This window comes from Eutrigla gurnardus, assembly GCF_963514095.1.
Source record: "Eutrigla gurnardus genome assembly, chromosome: 15".
Classification (NCBI taxonomy): Eukaryota; Metazoa; Chordata; class Actinopteri; order Perciformes; family Triglidae; genus Eutrigla; species Eutrigla gurnardus.
In genome coordinates, this window is record NC_139938.1 from 10,354,232 (window position 1) to 10,371,585 (window position 17,354).

Here is a 17,354-nt window from a genome sequence, read left to right on the forward strand (position 1 = left end):
TTCATGGACAGTCCCCTTTAATTAACTGTACAGTAAAAGGAGCATAGAGTGATGCTAATTTCCAGCTGTAGTCCCCGGCCTGTTGTCAATAGGCACCCCTTACAGGTAATAAACTTAGGCTACTATCTAATACTTCCCCTGACCAAGATGCTGTATTCTTGTGATTTTTGTTGTAGTATTTGTTTTAGTAGTATTAGTGTTAGGCTGTTAGTTTGGTTGACAGTATATTTTTACATCAACAGTTTGCTGCTGAAGAATGTGTGATTACAGTCAAAGTCAAAATCAGAAGTGCCATCGAGTTCCAGTATCAATATAGTCCATTTTAAAAATACCAGAAATGTCTTTGTGAATGTTTGTTTTTTTCAAGTCCTAGAATGAGTTTTCTAAACTGAAAGAGGGAGAATGAACGATCAGACCTGACAGATATTTGATGCAGTGTGAGTGTGATAAGTTGAATGCAGGCTGTCATCACATGACATTCTTTCTCCTTGCTAAATTAACTGCTTGCTCATGTGAGGAGCCAAAGCTTGAATGAACAGCAAATGGTTCTGAAGCTACATGTTTGTTTGACATTGTAGCAGCCATTAGAAAGTTTGTAACACTTAACACTCCCATCATGCATCATCAGAGTGAATAGATGCCAAACTCTTGAGTTCTCTCACACTTTTCAACTGAAGGAAACTACTGCAGGACCAGTTAGTTAAGTTAAATCACGTAGAGACTATTAGCATCCATCAGGCCTGGGACTAGCTAACGCATCATCAAAGCCTTCTGTCTCTACACAGTGTCAGCCAGATTCTCTTTCTCTCTCTCTCTGGGATCCAGGAATCTTTTTCATATTTAATGATTGGCAGAAAACCGTCAGACAGAGTAAAAAAAAACACATCTTTATACCAGTCACAGTGTTGTGGCATTGCAATAGTTATACAGTCGTTCTAATTCATGTCTAATTTAAATTTTAAATTCATCTAACACACCCACCCCCACCCACAACACATGCACACACACACACACACACACAAAATACAGAAAATAGTCAGCTGGCTTTTGTTGAAATGTAGAGGACAGCTCATATCCACATCAATTGAGATGGAGCACTCAGTTTATCCATCCTTTGCCAGCATAGCACTTAGGGCCATTCGATCCGTACAGTGCCTTGGCACATTTGCCCCCCCACAGGGGGTCCCCCGCCGGCTTGCACTCACACTGCTCTAGCCCAAACGGGCCTCGGCCCGATTGCCTCTTGTACAAACGTCATCACGTCGTAATACGATACGCATGGCTTTACCCTGTTTTCAAGAAGCAGAGTCTCAAAGTCATCACAAGAGAGAACAACACAGAGAACATGACTGAAACTTTACTGAAGTGTCGTGTCTGCACATACTTTTAGTAAACACTCGGCCTTCATCAGAGCATGTGAGTGGAGCTGAGCGAGCGGCAGCGAGCAGGCAGCATATTTTGGACGAGTACCTCTCCAGTTCCGCTCTGGTTCCGCCCCGGTTCTGCTCACCCCACAAGTCTGAAGCCCCAAGCCCGACCCAGAATCCCTCTGTGTCCTACACAGTCATCAACAGTATTTTCAGTCATAAATCGGCTCGGAAGCGGGGGGAGATCCGAGTAGAACACTGAGTGATAATGAGAGGGACGGCCTATGGAGTGAAGCCTACTTCATGTCGACATTGCGTACCCGTGCATGTGCTCGTGCATGAACCGTACCGCACTCAAATCCCCTTCTTCAAAGCATGCTGTACCGTTCTAAAGTATGGAACGGAGCACTCACACTGGGCAAACAATCTAGACTTTAGGCTCAATCATGCCTGGGCGCGGTACAGTTGGTGCAGTGGGTTGCGCCCTTAGTCCCAGTTTTAGCATCAGCTCTTCAAACCCTGTGGATCCATCTTCAGTTTCATGCAGTAGCCCGTTAGCTCACCATTATGGCTTTTTCTTGGTCTCACTCAAACTCAAAGCCTCTATTTACTGTGCCTATATTCTCCTCTGTAAACACTTTTATCAAGTGACATACAGCCAGTTCCGACCGAATTCAGTATGGACCATAGACAAGGATTAGCATGTCCGGATGTGTAATATAACACGGTCGGAGAGTTGAGCACACACGCTTACTCATGGTACAGAGTGATTGTTATTGTCGGTGGTCTCCTCTGCTGTTGTATAGGCGGATGTCAGTGGGCACAGATGAACGTCTGCAGTGTTTTCTTCTGGGTGGGATGATCTAGTGGCTGCATGAGCTGTGGGAGAGAGAAGAGGGGTTAACAGGGATCCTTTCCTTCATCCTCCTCTCGGCCGCTGACTGCAGACTTTCTAGTCCACAGAGCGTGCCTTCCTTACCGGCTTGTTGAGTCGGCTGACCTCACCAGCCTTGATGCCACCAGGCCATTGCCAGTAGAGAAACACTTTAACATTTGCATTGTCGAACAATACCAGTCTCATCCTATAATAACGAAAAAACACAGCAACTATACAAGCAGAATTTAATTTGATCTGGAATTTACCCAATCCAGGAAGCACACAGGCATCAGGCAGGCATTAGGCAGGTAGTAAGCAGGTGTTAGGCATACTTCAGGCTGGTGTCAGACGGCTGTAAGCAGGCGTTTGGCATGGCAGGCGTTTGGCAGGTGTCAGACAGGCGTAAGGCAGTTGTTAGGCATGGCAGGCGACATTGCAGGTGTCAGAATAGTGTTAGGCAGGTGCCAGAGAGGCAGGCGTTAGGCAGGCGATAGCTATGGCAGGTGTTAGGCATGGCAGGTGATAGACAGGCGATAGCTATGGCAAAATGTTAAGGCCCTGACACACCAATCCTACGGCCGATCGTCGTCAGAAAAAGGCAGTTTGACTGATCAGTTGGCTCCCGTCTCCCTGACATGGTCAAAAAAGTGCCTCGCACACACCTGAAAGACTACCGTCTTGAGCGCTTGCGCCAGACGTAATGTCTCCATAACAGCAGGCGGCGCTAATCTGTATTGTCACCCCAAATAAAAAAGAAAACCGTAAATGAGAGAACATCTCTAGACCAAAACACAGAGCACGCATGCACATCTGTTGCCATCGTCTGCACTTTATCTGGTTTGTTTGCCATCGTCACATCCGGTCTTCTCGTTCACTGGTTCGCTAGTCAAGGCCAAGAACGCCAACGGCTTTGACAACGGCCGATGACACAGGACACACAGAACAGACTCGTGTCACCAACGTCGGCAGTCTGTCTGACGTCGGCAGTCTGTCCGATGGCCGATAATCATCTTGGTGTTTCAGGGCCTTTAGGCATGGTAGGCGATAGGCAGGCATTCGGGAGGCATCAGGCAGGCAGGGCTGAATTTGGCCAGTGCTGTAGAATCATCATCTAACATGGATTGCCAGGCTATTTGTGGATAGGGAAGAAGCCGTATGATGTGTTTACTGTCAATTTGAAGGAGTAATGAGCCCAGTTCAGTAAGGCCTATTATGCTCTAAATGCTTTTACAGAAATCGTTCCACCTTAACAAGAAGACAATGCTGGAGGATATCTGTACTTTCTGTCATGGAAATGCAATTAAAGATGATGAAAACTGGCACGAAAGAGGAGCTGCTTGAGATTAAAAACAAAAATATCTCTACTGCTGAGCATCAATAGCATTCATGTATAGGCTGTAGTTTTCAAATTGTAACCTGCCAGATAAAAAAAAAAAGGTTTTCAGCAGGGCAGGTCAGGTGACCACTGAATCAGACTTAATATCAGGAGTGGACATAGTCAACGTGACCTGTCAATCACAAAGCATCCCCTGCTTTCTGGTCTGTTTGACTCTAAATGGACCATCATTTACTAAATGAACATCATGCTGGATTGCAGAAGACTTGAAACGAGAGATTGAGACCATAAACTCATGTTTTCTGAAATAATACATCAAGCGAGAAGTTTTCTTGAAAACAAACTCATTTTTTTTTTAGTTTGTTTAAGGCACTTCAGTTTTGGCTTCACTTTTCAGAACCGGAGGATGCTGCCTCCACTGAATTTAACCTTTGAATAAATAAAAACACTGTCTATATCTTAATTGTGTACGCCAGAGCACAGCATGAGTCAGCTTCTACATCTATATGCTGACAGATGTTGTTTTCAGTTGAGGTTTCCACTTCTTCTCTCCTCTTCTGTACAAAAACCATTATAAGTGAAATAAACAATACTTTGTAAAGACTTATTTATAAGGGTTCAACTACTAAAACCCCTTGATCATAGTTGTTTTATTCTTTGTATCACTAGCTCATTGATTTGATCGACTGTGCCTGTTGGTGTGAAGTCCAGTGCTGGTGCTGGCTCTGAAAGATGTACACATGCTTTACTTCAGAAGAATAGGGTGCTCCTGTTTGCTATTTCTTCAACATTTTTATGAGAATCTCATGATTGAATAATTACATAATCACATTGATTTAATTTTGGAGGTATTTTTAGGATTCAAGTTGAACAAAATGCAGTTTTAATTATTTTTCATTTAATATTGAACTGGTCTAGAAAATTCCCAAGGTGAGTTGCAGAGTCATAATGATGTTTTTCCCTCAGAACAACATTCGTTCTGCAAACATGTTATGTGGAATGAACTCACCCGACATATCTTGACTGGATTCACTGCCTTATGAAGCATATTGCATTGATTGTAAGTTTCATCTTTGTCCTAGATTATTCAAGGGTTAGACACAAGTAGGGTGAAGATGAAGTATGGGTAGCCTTTATTAAATGTAACAAATTTTTAGATGATAAAAGAGAGCTGCAGACTCACGTAGATCTATGTGTTCTATAACAGAGAATCAACAGTCAAATCCTGTATTCTCTGATGAAGGATATTTGTTGAAGCGTGTTCTAGTTCTGTTCAACATCAGTGTTATCAGTGAAACAGCATTCACAGTATCTGAACGTCAATGTCAATACATGTGAAGGGCAATGTAGAATAGCGCAAGGTCGCTGACAGCCATAACAATACAATACATCCTACACATGTAGTATAAATATTGTACATGCATACAGCATATCCTTTTTTGATATTGTGGGTCTTTGTCATTCTGCTACCCTTCAAATAGAAAATTAGAACAATGGAAGGAACAGCCATAAGTTATATGTTAGTAAAAGGTGACAGAGACTTTTAGTACACAAAAGTTTAAACAGTTTGGTTACATGTGTCAGGCCCTCTCAGCGCAGAAATCAACTCTTGAAATCTCAAATTCTGAGCATGATCCACCGACACCAAACGGCCTCTCCACCACGTCGGCCCTGAGGCGCAACCCTCCCACACTAGATTGCCTCTCTCCTCTCCCTGAAAGCACCCATTCACTTCAAGTTCCATTCATTAGAGCAGATCATACCACCCCAAGAGCCAGCCAGCCAGGTCTCTGAAAGGCCAAGGGAGCGATCCTGATGCATCCCCTCCTTTACTCATTAGAACAAGGCCTCACTCTGCAGAGGAGCACAGCGAGTGAGGGAGGGAGGCATCGAAACCCATTGCTCTTCTTCACCTAATCAGGATTTCATTATTTGATTCTTGCGGTGGTGGTGTTTGGCCGTAGGGTGTTTGGGGGGATTAACTGTGGTTCAGTATTATGATCCTACAAGCCATAGGTGGCCGCGAGGCTATCAGCCCTGAGGAAGACGACTTAATAACGGCCTCATTAAGAGCGTAGTCCATTACTGATAAGGGTTCCCCTGAGACGCACTAATTAAAAGCAAAGAGGGGTGTCAGAGTGGGTAAATTGGACACAGTCAGGGAAACTTTAAGTTTTTTTTAATGGCAAAACAAAAGCCTGGCTAATCTGGCTTCCTCTTGTGCGAGGCTTTGTGTATGCACCTTACAGTGTGCTCCAGGTACTTCTTACTGCCGGCCATGTTAAGGCTTGAAAGGGTGACTTTGCACACTGAGCTCTGCCAAATTTGCTTTTTCTCTGTGTGTGCATCAAAGGCACACACGTGTGTGTGTGTGTGTGTGTGTGTGTGTGTGTGTGTGTGTGTGTGTGTGTGTGTGTGTGAGAAAGAGAGAGAGAGAGAGTACTTCTTTAAAGCTGAGCCTGAATGTAGTTGCCCACTTGGTGGCAGAAGAGCTCTACACTATTGCACATCCCTCTCTTTGTTGCTGAAGTCAGAAGACACAGAAAATGAGCTGTGGGGTTCCTGACTAACACGCTGGTTCAGTACAGATCAACACACCTGCTCTGCTGGTCTCAGGATGTCAAATAGGTTGATGATGTGTTGCGGAGGAAGCTATTGAAATATGCCTATTGGGAGTTTCCTGACAAGATTTTAAAAAACAAGCCTAGAGCCAATGTTGCCGCTTTACCTTCAATGCCATCTTCTTTTCAGAGAAGTGTTCTGTCTAATGTGGGTGCTGGTGTCTGGATCTTAGAATATTAGTTGTGGAATTAATCCTGAAGTTAACTGGAGCATAGAGCTAATGACTGTGACTAATTGTATTGTTACCTTTGAAATGAGTTTAACAGCAAATACATTCCGGTCTTGAGGACCATAAGACTGCAGCTACAGCATGACTGCAGCAATGGTGCTCAGCAGGGTTAAAAGTTTGCTTCCATTACTGGAAGCCGCAAGTAATCGGTGTCGTACAGTAAAAGCATTTTGATCATAGAGCGGTGCCCATTAGGCTACTGTGAAAAGCCAGGCAGGAATTATAGAAATGTGTCACCCATTTAAAATTCCACATCTTCTCCCAGCGTTATATCGCTAAGGCACTTTTACGTTGTGGATTTTATGTTGGGGGGGTTACAATGTTCCTGAAATGACTTTTATCCTTGAAAAGGGGAAAAAGAAGTGAGTGTCAGATAATATTGTGCTTGGCGGTCCATGTGCATGTGGCATACGGTCCTATTTGGAAACAAGCATGCGTGCCTAATAGAATACAAGCAGAAAATACATTTCCTGCATCATGAACTCCAGTTTTCTCTAGTTTCATCTTCACCCATTCCAGTGGTGCTGCTGGTGCTGTCAGTGATAGTAAGGGCAAGGCCTGTTCATACACAAACCATTTCTCCTCTAGGAAGAATTGATTTAATGACAACATCCAGTAGCCGCAATCGATGGGGCAGAGGGAAAGGTACATTATGAGTCAAGGAAGACAGATAATGGAGGATCACAGAGCCGTTTCCATCACTCTAACTAGCATCCTTGAACGCTCCTACCCTCCTTATTCCAAAAGTAACCAGTGGAACATGAACATGTTTCATTTCCTTCCCACATCGTCTTAGGGCCACACCCCCTTACCTTTGACCCACTGGCTCCTTGCCAGCCAGCAAAATGAGAGCTGGGATCTCAGTAGGATTAATTACTAGAGGATGATAATTTCAGGGTACAACTTCACTGTTTAATGTGACTACGCACATGACTGTGGCTGTGGATAGATATTGAGAGATGCCATTGTTTTTACCTCTGCTTTATAATCAAGCACACACATTGAAGATTCAGCTGCTTGTTGAGAATCTCTGTTGTATCTGCATCTAAGGAGCACATCCATTCTTAAAGCCTTTACACACCAGCAGCGATGCAAATAAACAGCAAATAATTCAGAATAGTTCAGAGGGAAATTTTAACACTCCTGACTCACCTTCTTCAATTCCTGACACGATTTTTACGGATAAATGATTTAAAAAAGTTGGATTCAGGTTAAGGTGATGATGATCTGGTGCTTTTACTCAATACAAAGGACAAAGAAGGAAATACCTTGGTACATCCATTGTTAAAAAAATAGAGGAGAACAGGGTGACCAGCGAAAAGTTTGAAGCAGGGCTGCGACAGCTGGCCCCCAAGCCTGAAGAAGTCTTTTAGTGTTTGTGCTCAATTTAAAGAGAGTCCTGTATTATTGCGTCGCATTGCGCAGGTCACCTTTCATTCATCATTTGCAAGTTTGTATTGACTTGATACAGTTTCTAAAAATAATAGTTAATATGTGAATTATCACGCAAAAATATGCACCTAGTGTGCAAAGGCCTCAAGGCTGCATTTACACCCAATCAGGCAAAAACACCAGTCCTCCCATTCATTTGGATGTGGGTAATGCATTTAACCCGAGGCTGTGGGGGAGCAGGGGGATGCCGGAAAAAATGTTGTAAAATAGAATATATTTTTGGAATAACGTAACCATATGTCATGTTTCATTGGCCAAACACAACGTGGCAATCGAGAGTTGAAGAACTCAGCCATGAGGGAAAAATGTTGTTAATTGACCTGCAGTCGTTCTGTGTTAATGAGGCATTGAGTGACACCGCCACACACCTCTGTGCTCGTCGTCACAACACCTGATTGGATTGTGAGCCACATTCGATGAGTCGTCTCATCGAACTGAGAAGGCTTAATTCTTCTCACAGTGTAAAGATGCATTGTGGGTCCCTCACCACGACCCACCATGACATTGTTTGAGATACATTTCAGATATTATTATGATAATGTATGTCAATCTGCAGGGCACAGATGATCTTTTCTCCCAGATATTTAGATATTTCATATTTCTTGCAAAATATTTGTTTCACTTCTGTATCCTGAGCTCACTCATGAGGGAAATATATTGCTTGCAATGTGCAGTTTGATGGAAAACTAAAATAATTGACAAGCTGGGAATGATTCAAAGGGCCCTGGGTAAAATAAAATCCTGGATATAGGCCTCCTGCCAGGTAATCACAGAAAATGTGAAAAGAGACCACATTTTATGCACAAGTCAAAGTCTGTCAAGTCCTGTCTATTCACATGGGATTGATAAGTTATTTAAGCGATGACTCCAGTCTAGGGATTCACACCTCGGGCAGGTCGTGCAGAAGCCTCGGTGATCTGGCCTCACAGCTGAGGCCAGATCACCTGTTGTGTCTACTTCTGAACAGCCAACAGACCATTGCCTGAGGACCCGATGCTGAGCTCCAGTTCCTGTAATGTGCTGAACTGGACTAAAATCTTGAGGATTATACCTTTTGCCTGTGGCGATGTCCTTAGTCCTTTTTAGTATGCGAGTATTCATTTTGTGCAGTGTCAAAAATGACCAATGTCCTTGACTGTTTAGCAGTGCTTGAAAAGTCAGCGGGTAAACTGGTCAAAGACGTCAATGGAAATCCTGGCTATTGTGCAGTAGTAGAATAGCAGAGAGTTGAACACAATATTCATTCAACGTTGCTAAATTCATCACACCACTTATGTTACAATGCTAAATGTCTACATTTCCACCACAGCCGAAAAGTCAGAGCTGTCATTTCCAACAGTCAAGCAAAGTCTTTGATAATAACCCCACAGTGGGACTCTGTTTGATGAGTTAGCTCTGACTACCTAAGTGCCTGCAGCACTTTTCCTGCCTGTTCATCTCTTGTTGAAAATGAATGGTGGCAGTCGCTTACTGCGTGTAATGGCCCTTAAGGTGAGCCATCATACTTTACTCTCAGCGAAGCCGTGATGTATGGAGATCTTCATAGTGCAGTGTTGATGATTTCTTGCATCTGTTGGGCTATCTCAGCGTGTGGTTCTTATTTTTTCTGTTATTTTTTTTCTTTAAAACAAAAACTGCATTAGAACACTTTTAGCGTTTGGAAAGGGATAATTGGAACACTGTTGCAATCTTCATAATATGTAATTAGATTTGAGTGCCTGTCAGAATGCACAAAATCCATCATCTGTCTGTTTCTAGCCTTAATAACCCCCTGTCGACACCCCACTGCTTCATTCTCTGTCACATAACAAGTTAATGTTAGCTGTGCTGTCAGACAATGCAGGGAAATATACCAAAGTTTTCTCAAGTCCACTTGGCTAGTTAAAGCTGCTGTTGGCTGCTGTGGTTGTGTTCCTCCTCCCTTGGTTCCCTGAGCACTGAGGAGCCCAGGTGTTGGCAGTGAACAGCTTGCGTGGCAGCGAAGTGATATTTTGATGAGATGACAGTCAGCTCGCTTTGCAATTCTGCTGTGCGGCACAGCGCTGAGGCCCGGCGCCCCAGTGGGACAGGCAGATCCATGGGTCTACACAGCTGGCATTGGCTCCTGCCAACTGCGTCAGCTCCCCATCACAGATGTTCATGCAGCCACCACATTGGCAGCATCCAGCCCTTTGTGTTGACCTTATTCATGAGCAAAGCTACCCACAGATGAAAAGTAGAATGTTTCAGCCGCCAGATAACCTGTTCAAGGAGTATTCTGAGTTCATGGGTGATTAAGTTGTTGGGGTAAGTCGACGTAAAGAGGACGCAGACACCAAAACATTCCATGTTGCCACTAAAGCTTTTGATCCTGAGCATGTTTGCTACTTGGCAACATGTTATTTGTCAAAAACAGACACTCGGTCTGTACCCATCGGCGTCCAATTCAGCGCATGACGGATGGGAGGGAAGGTTGGATGGGTCGAACACAGGACTTTCACCCAGGAGACTGCTGTTTGTGTCTCATGTGAGACCAAGTCAATGGTGACTCATTTTACCTTAGTTTTCATACTTTACCAACCTCAGTAACGTTACTAACATTAAGGCAGAGTAGGTCATTTGGAAAAACCTCAGAGACTTTGAATCAGGAAGTAGCCTCGGTCCAATTATTTTCTCTGGCCCGACTGTTTTGATTGGACAGAATGTTTGCAGTCCTGCAACGGCTACAGATTATAAATAGATAGATAGAAATGTTTTAGGTCAGATAATTTAAAGTATTCATTGCTATCGGTATGTTATAAGGATTCCCCAATATTTTCCTAATCCTAATTGAAGACTTTTGTTGCCTAAACCTCAGCTGTTGTTGTGCCCCCCTCAATGCAGCAGTCGCGGTCAGCGGTGTGCAGTAGGGAGATGGAACCTAAAACAAATCCTCCTGTATTCCAGTCTATTTTGGAAAGCTGGATATTCCAGAGCTTTCCTCCCCCCCCCCCCCCCCCTCTCTCTCTCTCTCTCTCAACCTCTCCTTTGCCTACATTTCACTTTCACACACACTCATGCACTCACCTCACCACTGATAACTGACTAGATATTTCAGGACATACCTTTGTCTGCGAGTCGAATCTTCCGTTGTCTCCAGAAACAGATACTGGAATCGGATCTATTTGTTTCAAGAACAATAATTTAATTGTTTCCAAGAACAATTAGGGCCCCCATTAGCCCCCCCCCCCCCTCCCCCCAAGCCCTCTGCCTGAACGACTACGCCCAGTAGCAGTCAGCAACACCATCATTAAGGGCCTGTCCACACGAAAACATTTTCAGTGCGTAAACGCAGAAGTCTTGTGCGTTTCGCCTTGCCGTCCATACGGATCCGGCGTTTTCGCGGCGTGAAAACGCACTTTTTTGAAACCAGCTCTCAGGGTGGAAAAGAAAAAAACGGCACCCCTCCGTTTCATGATCGTTTTCGTGTGGACGGCGAAAACGAATACGCTGACGTCATCGCCCCGCCCCTCGACCCTTGAGCCTGACTTCTTCCCCCGTGACATCTCGTAACAACAACAAGAACGGCGGCCTCCGTGCTCGTAGCAGATATACTGCTCGTCTGTACGTCGGCGTATCAGGGCAGCTGTATGAAAAACAACGGAGCCGAGAGAGGGGGCCGATATTCCGGGAAAAAAGTTGCAGATATGCTACTTTATTACGATCCTCGTCAAGATCCTTAGGGTGATGGCTGTTGGTGCTTATTGTTGGTTTTATTTGGCCAAATTGTCATCTTATGGGTGTTTATTGATCAGGTGGTCGGGCGGAGATTTGCCTAACTCTCACGTGTTGCCATAGCAATGGCAACCATTCGGTCAAGCTCCGTCTCTTCTTCTGCGTCTTTGTAGCAGAAACAGCGCCGCATAAGGGCCTGGAATATGTACTACAGCGCGCTGAGTCCTTTTCAGTGGATTCGTCTGGACGCGGATTTTCTTGAAACGACGCCAAGGCAAAACGGAGAAAGAAAGTTTGTTTTGCTTCGTCTGGACGGGGCCTAAGTGCTTCATGCGGTTAAGGTAAACCTTCAACACCTCCTCCCTCCCTGCCAAGTAGATCTGGGGATGAAGCATCACCCTAGCCCTCCACACTACAATCTCAATCTCTCGGTGGAACAAGTAGCCTATGGACCATTTTCATGGACCATTCCAATCGCTTGCCTGAAAATAAAGAAAGTCTGAAATGATTGGATGGGAGCATATTGAGTAGTCTGATAGTCGTCTGACCCAGGTCACAGTTGGCTGATGCTACACTACGACTGGCCAGTTTGTGTTTGATTTAGCATCAGGGCAGTTGGTCAATTGGTTTCCTGATCCAACATCGTTATGTATAAACACATCATGCATCTCTGACTGTTACAAGAAGTACTTGTGCTGCTATATCATGATCTTCACCGCATGTCATTTTCAAAATAAATATTCACAGCACGATGCTATAATAATTACTTGACAATGAGAGGAGACTTATTAGAGAGGAGACAATGTATCTGATGATCATTGGGTTCCAGGATCTATTATTAACTAAACAGCATCTCATTTTCTTAAGGTTGAAATCTTAAAATGCTTGCTGTTTCCTTGAGGAGGAAAACTCCACTACTCCTACAGTCAACACCACTATCCTCCCCGCCACCCCCAACGTCCTCCAATCTCATATGCACAGAAGCAGACGCAATTATTTTTCACAGAGAGGGAAATGTCATCAGGACTCTCCACAATCCTCCACATGCTGTCACCTTCTCTGCGTTTTTTCATTTACATGATTCCCTTTATCAATTAAGTCTGCTCTCAAGATTGTCTCTGGCAATTTCATTACAGTCAATTAGCCTGGAGAGAGAGTTTCCACGGAGGAGAGCTTTCCAGGCAGCAAGGGAGCTACAGATGAACAACGCACCTCTCAGCCTCTGCATACCAAACAGTGACAGCAGCAGGAGGAGGCGGCTAGCCAGAGAGCCTTCAGACCAGCCGAGGACATTTGCTTCTCTAAAGCCTAATCATGTGTTTGAGGCGCTCATTGGAGACGGCACAGACACACCGCTGAGCCTTGTGCCTTCATGTATATTTCTATAAAGAAAGCTTGTGATAGACAGGTCGCTGACCACAAATGTAGCAGCTCTAAAATGTTCTCCTCTGTTGGACGGTGTAACACAAGTCCAAGTCAGCGTTCGGACATAAGCCTAATCATAAAAAGATATTTTATAGAGGCAAGTTATCTGTCAGCAATGTAGTTTAGTTTCATTCATTGGTTTGATTGCTGAATTGTTCAAAGAAAGACATCAATACTGGAGATGAATATGCTGACTGCAATCACACAACCAGGGCTCACTATTCAAACGTCTCTGAACTTAGGACTGCCAGTTCTCTCTCTCATTTTCTAGCAGCTTCTCTACATTTACTTCTTGTATAAAGAGTCACACACATTTTTTTGGTCTTAACATTTTCATCTCACACTGATTCATCCATCCGCAAACATCATTTGGGTCATTGCACAGAGAAGTTGGGACTTTGAAATTCATGAGCCTGTTCCAGTACTGTTCTGTGTGTAAAGTGATAACTTGTTATGATACTATAAATAAAAGTGAAGTGAAGCAGGTAACACTTTATTTTAACTCACCTGTGTAGCCTTTCCATCAGATTTGACACTTGCCTCTGAAGGATTTGTATACGTGTGTAAACGTGTCATAAAGTGAAACAAAGTGTGCAATCTTGAGTGGAATCATAAGTTTGTTATACAACGTCATTAAGCATTTATTAACTAATTATAGATCGGTTATAGGTACTTCAGAAGAGGCGTTCTAAAATGAATTCATTCATTAAATTAAAGTGTGTAAAAATGGATTTAATGAGGTAAATGGACCTGCATGTACATAGCGCTGTTCTAGTCTGCTTAGAATAAGCCAATAAGAATAAGTTAAATACATTTTCAACAGCCATGTAAACAATTTAGGAGTAGGAATATTGTCTTCTTCGGACTAATCAGAACATTTGGTGCATGTAAACGTAGTCAAGACACTCAATTAAATCCCCCATCCAGATTTATCGTCTCTCACACTCCCACTCAACATGTCTGCACGAGCATGAACGCCCCTGTTGCTGATTAGCTGGAATAATGTTGGTTCCCCATTGACAGAGCCATGGCTGTGTATGCAAAATGGCTTTTTTTCAGAACAGAACAAACAGCGGAGCGTAAGTAGATATTCAGCTGAATTTGACAAAACGCCTGTATTGGGTTAGAATTGCTGACTGCACTGTTCTAGCCTTTTCAACCACTCAAGGTGCTTTACACTATATATCTATCTATCCATCTATCTAGCTATCTATCTATCCATCTAGCTATCTAGCTACCTATCTATCTAGCTATCTAGCTAGCTACGTTCATCCTTTGGCAATCACTCTGCTCCCTCACTCTGCTTTTGCATTAACCCTGAATAGTTTTGAACCCTTATGTAAGTGTAAGTGATTCTGCTGGTGTACTATCTCTGTGTGGTACAACGGGTGTAACCAGGGCTCTTTAATGACATCAAAACATTATGGCTAATCTGCTGGCTAACTCTCTTGCAGCAGATCAGCCTGCCAGAACTCCTGGGAATCCACATTTGTAGTTTACTGCAACATTACCTGTTCTGTGTGTGTGTGTGTGTGTGTGTGTGTGTGTGTGTGTGTGTGTGTGTGTGTGTGTGTGTGTGTGTGTGTGTGTGTGTGTGTGTGTCATGCTGCATGCAGTGGTTAGACCTGCTGGTCCTTTAACAGCTACAAGCTGCTCTTAAATTATTGATCTCAGAGGCTGCTTTTAAAAGTCAGCCACTGTTTTTTACACATGGCAGCATTCAGATGAAAATGTCTCAAGGAAATCAGAAAATAATATTTTTTGTAAACTGTTTGGCTCAGTGATTTGTATCTACAATCAGTACAAGAAATCCTCCTTTTCTACTAAGTTTCAACTTCCGAGCTTCGATATTAAAGGTGCAGTCAGCAATTCTAACCCAGTACGGGTGTTTTGTCAAATTCAGCAGGATATCTCCTCACGGTCCGTTAGCTGTTTGTTCTGTGTGTGAGCTGAAAAAGCCATTGTTCATACACAGCCATGGCTCTGTAAATGGGGACCCAACACTATTCCAGCTAATCAGCAACAGTTCATGCCCGTGCATGTTGAGTGGGAGTGTGAGAGATGATAAATCTGGATGGGGGGATTTATTTGAGTGTTTGGTTCTTGACTACGTTTACATGCACCAAAATGTTCTAAATAGTCCGAAGAAGACAATATTCCTTCAAAGTTGTTTACATGGCTGATGAAAATTAATTTAGAATCCCGTTTACCCTAACATATTCATATTGGGGTATTCTCAGCAGCATCATGTGGTCCATGTGAGGAGCGCATCGCCACATCAACGCCATGCTCGGCTGCGTTTCAAGGCTCCATGCCCGAACCCTTACAGTGAAACTGCAAGAGCTGCCCGTCACATTTTGTTTATCGTTTGTTATCCAAACAGAATGTGATGTTTACATGACTCATAGCAGATTAGGAATATTGTCATATTCAGAATAATCATGACATATGAGTGCGCTTGTGCACGTAGAAAGCAAAGCACGAATGGCAGCAATGTTTTCCTCTGCATTTGACTGATTTTGTGGTTGTTATTTTGGATGAGAACTATTCTCGCTTTCTGTTGTAATTAATTCAAACAAAACAAGTCTTTTAAAACTTGTAGAAATTGCTAATCAAATCACAATAGGATGATTATGCTGCATTCATGCTTTTTGGTGCAGTACACCTTTGAGATAAATAAATAGCATTCACTTGCTGTATTGTGTTATGCCTACTGTTATACTTTTCATATTTTTTCAAGGAAGCTGTGGGTGGTAGACTGCTGAGTGGTGCTGCTTCTCAGCCACAACAGTAGTGTCACATGGCCCTATTTCGAAGGTATATTCAACCCAATTGTTGGCACCATGAAGAGTGTTTTTCTTTTTTCTTTTATGATGTCATCATTGTACATGGAGTTAAACTGAAGTTTGTCTGTGTGCCAGAAGTTGACATAAATGTCACGCTTACATTACAGATTCCTCCTCCATCATAGATGATCTGATTAGATGTTAAAGCCCCTCTCTGCATTAGTTTGCATATGAATTAGTATAGATTTAGTTCGAGACAGGCTCTACCCGGCTGTCTCTCTCTCTCTGCTGCTGGCTGAACGAGTCTGTTGCTCTAAAACCATAGCGGAGAGACACTTTTAAACTTAAACCCCTCAGCAACTGGATTGGCAATTATTCCAGATGTCCAAAAACAAAGTTTGGTGGACATCTGAGGTGGAAAGACTGAAACATACGAGCATTTCTTCTGTTTCCGAATCAGGAGAAAGGAAACGCATCATGTACATGGGATTATGGGTGTGAAGAAGGCCTCAGAAGAATGAGGATCCTTGATATTTAGCAGGTTTTTATGAAGCATCCTTCAACTTCAATCTTTGACTTCGAGAAACATCTATTTTGCCAGTCCAGTGAGTAGTCTCTATGGCACCAAGCTTCTACAACCAAATATTTTAATTAAATTCATTTTGCAGCACCCATTAATGGTGTGTTTTTGCTTTAATACGTGTGATAAATCATAGTTAAGGGTGTTTGATTTTAGAGGGGTTTCTTTTCTTTGTCTCAGATCCTGTTGCTGTTTGCTTCTGTCTTCGGGTTAAAATCCTGGAAACCAGCCGAGGAACCTGAAATGTTCCTTGATACAAAGAGCTGATGAGTCGACCCCAACATCACTTGGCCCCGCTGACATTCTGGCCAGGGTGTCCATATATCCCACGCTTGGCAGGCGTGGTGTGATTTCTGAAGCTGGTCACACCTCTGCAACGTGCTGTCGTTTGATAGAGAGAAAAAGTCAGCTCACAAACAACTGTGGCGTCTTCAAACAGCAGCATTCTATTTTGTATTTTTTTCATCCCCCCCATCACAAATATTGAGTGACGGATGGTCAGTTATTAATATTTCACATCAAGAACATCGTGTGACAAACATCTGCTCCAGTCGCAAAAACTCGCCGACTGTGTGAATGCGTAAGTTAGTAGTCGTATGATATGACTGCCAGATCATAAGAGCACTACTTACTACCCCCCCCCCAGACTAAAAAATGTCCCTACGGTGGTCCATTCCATAAATACCGAACGGTCCCTAACTAACTGTAAAATCACAGGAGCTGCTCATGTGTTGCATCCATCACAGCTATTTAACGTGGACAGCCTTTTCCCTCATAAGTAATGCAGAACTAAATGAATCCTTCAGAGCATTCACTTTGACAGCAGCAGCAGCAGCGGCTGCTTAAAAAACAACATCGCCAAAGGTTTTAACGGCTACGCTTCTCTCACAGAGACAAGCCAGGAAGCCTCGCTGATAATCCCCAGTCCCTGCAAAGGGTCAACATATAGAGCGCCACTGAAGTGAAAAATTGCATGGAAATTGAAAT

General features: G+C 43.3%; 1 protein-coding gene across 2 annotated transcripts in view; it reads left to right on the forward strand.

Moving 5' to 3' along the window:
• The window catches only part of ntm (neurotrimin), a 447,919-nt gene that overhangs the window by 239,900 nt on the left and 190,665 nt on the right, over positions 1-17,354 (forward strand). The gene's annotated exons all lie outside the window — the stretch shown is intronic.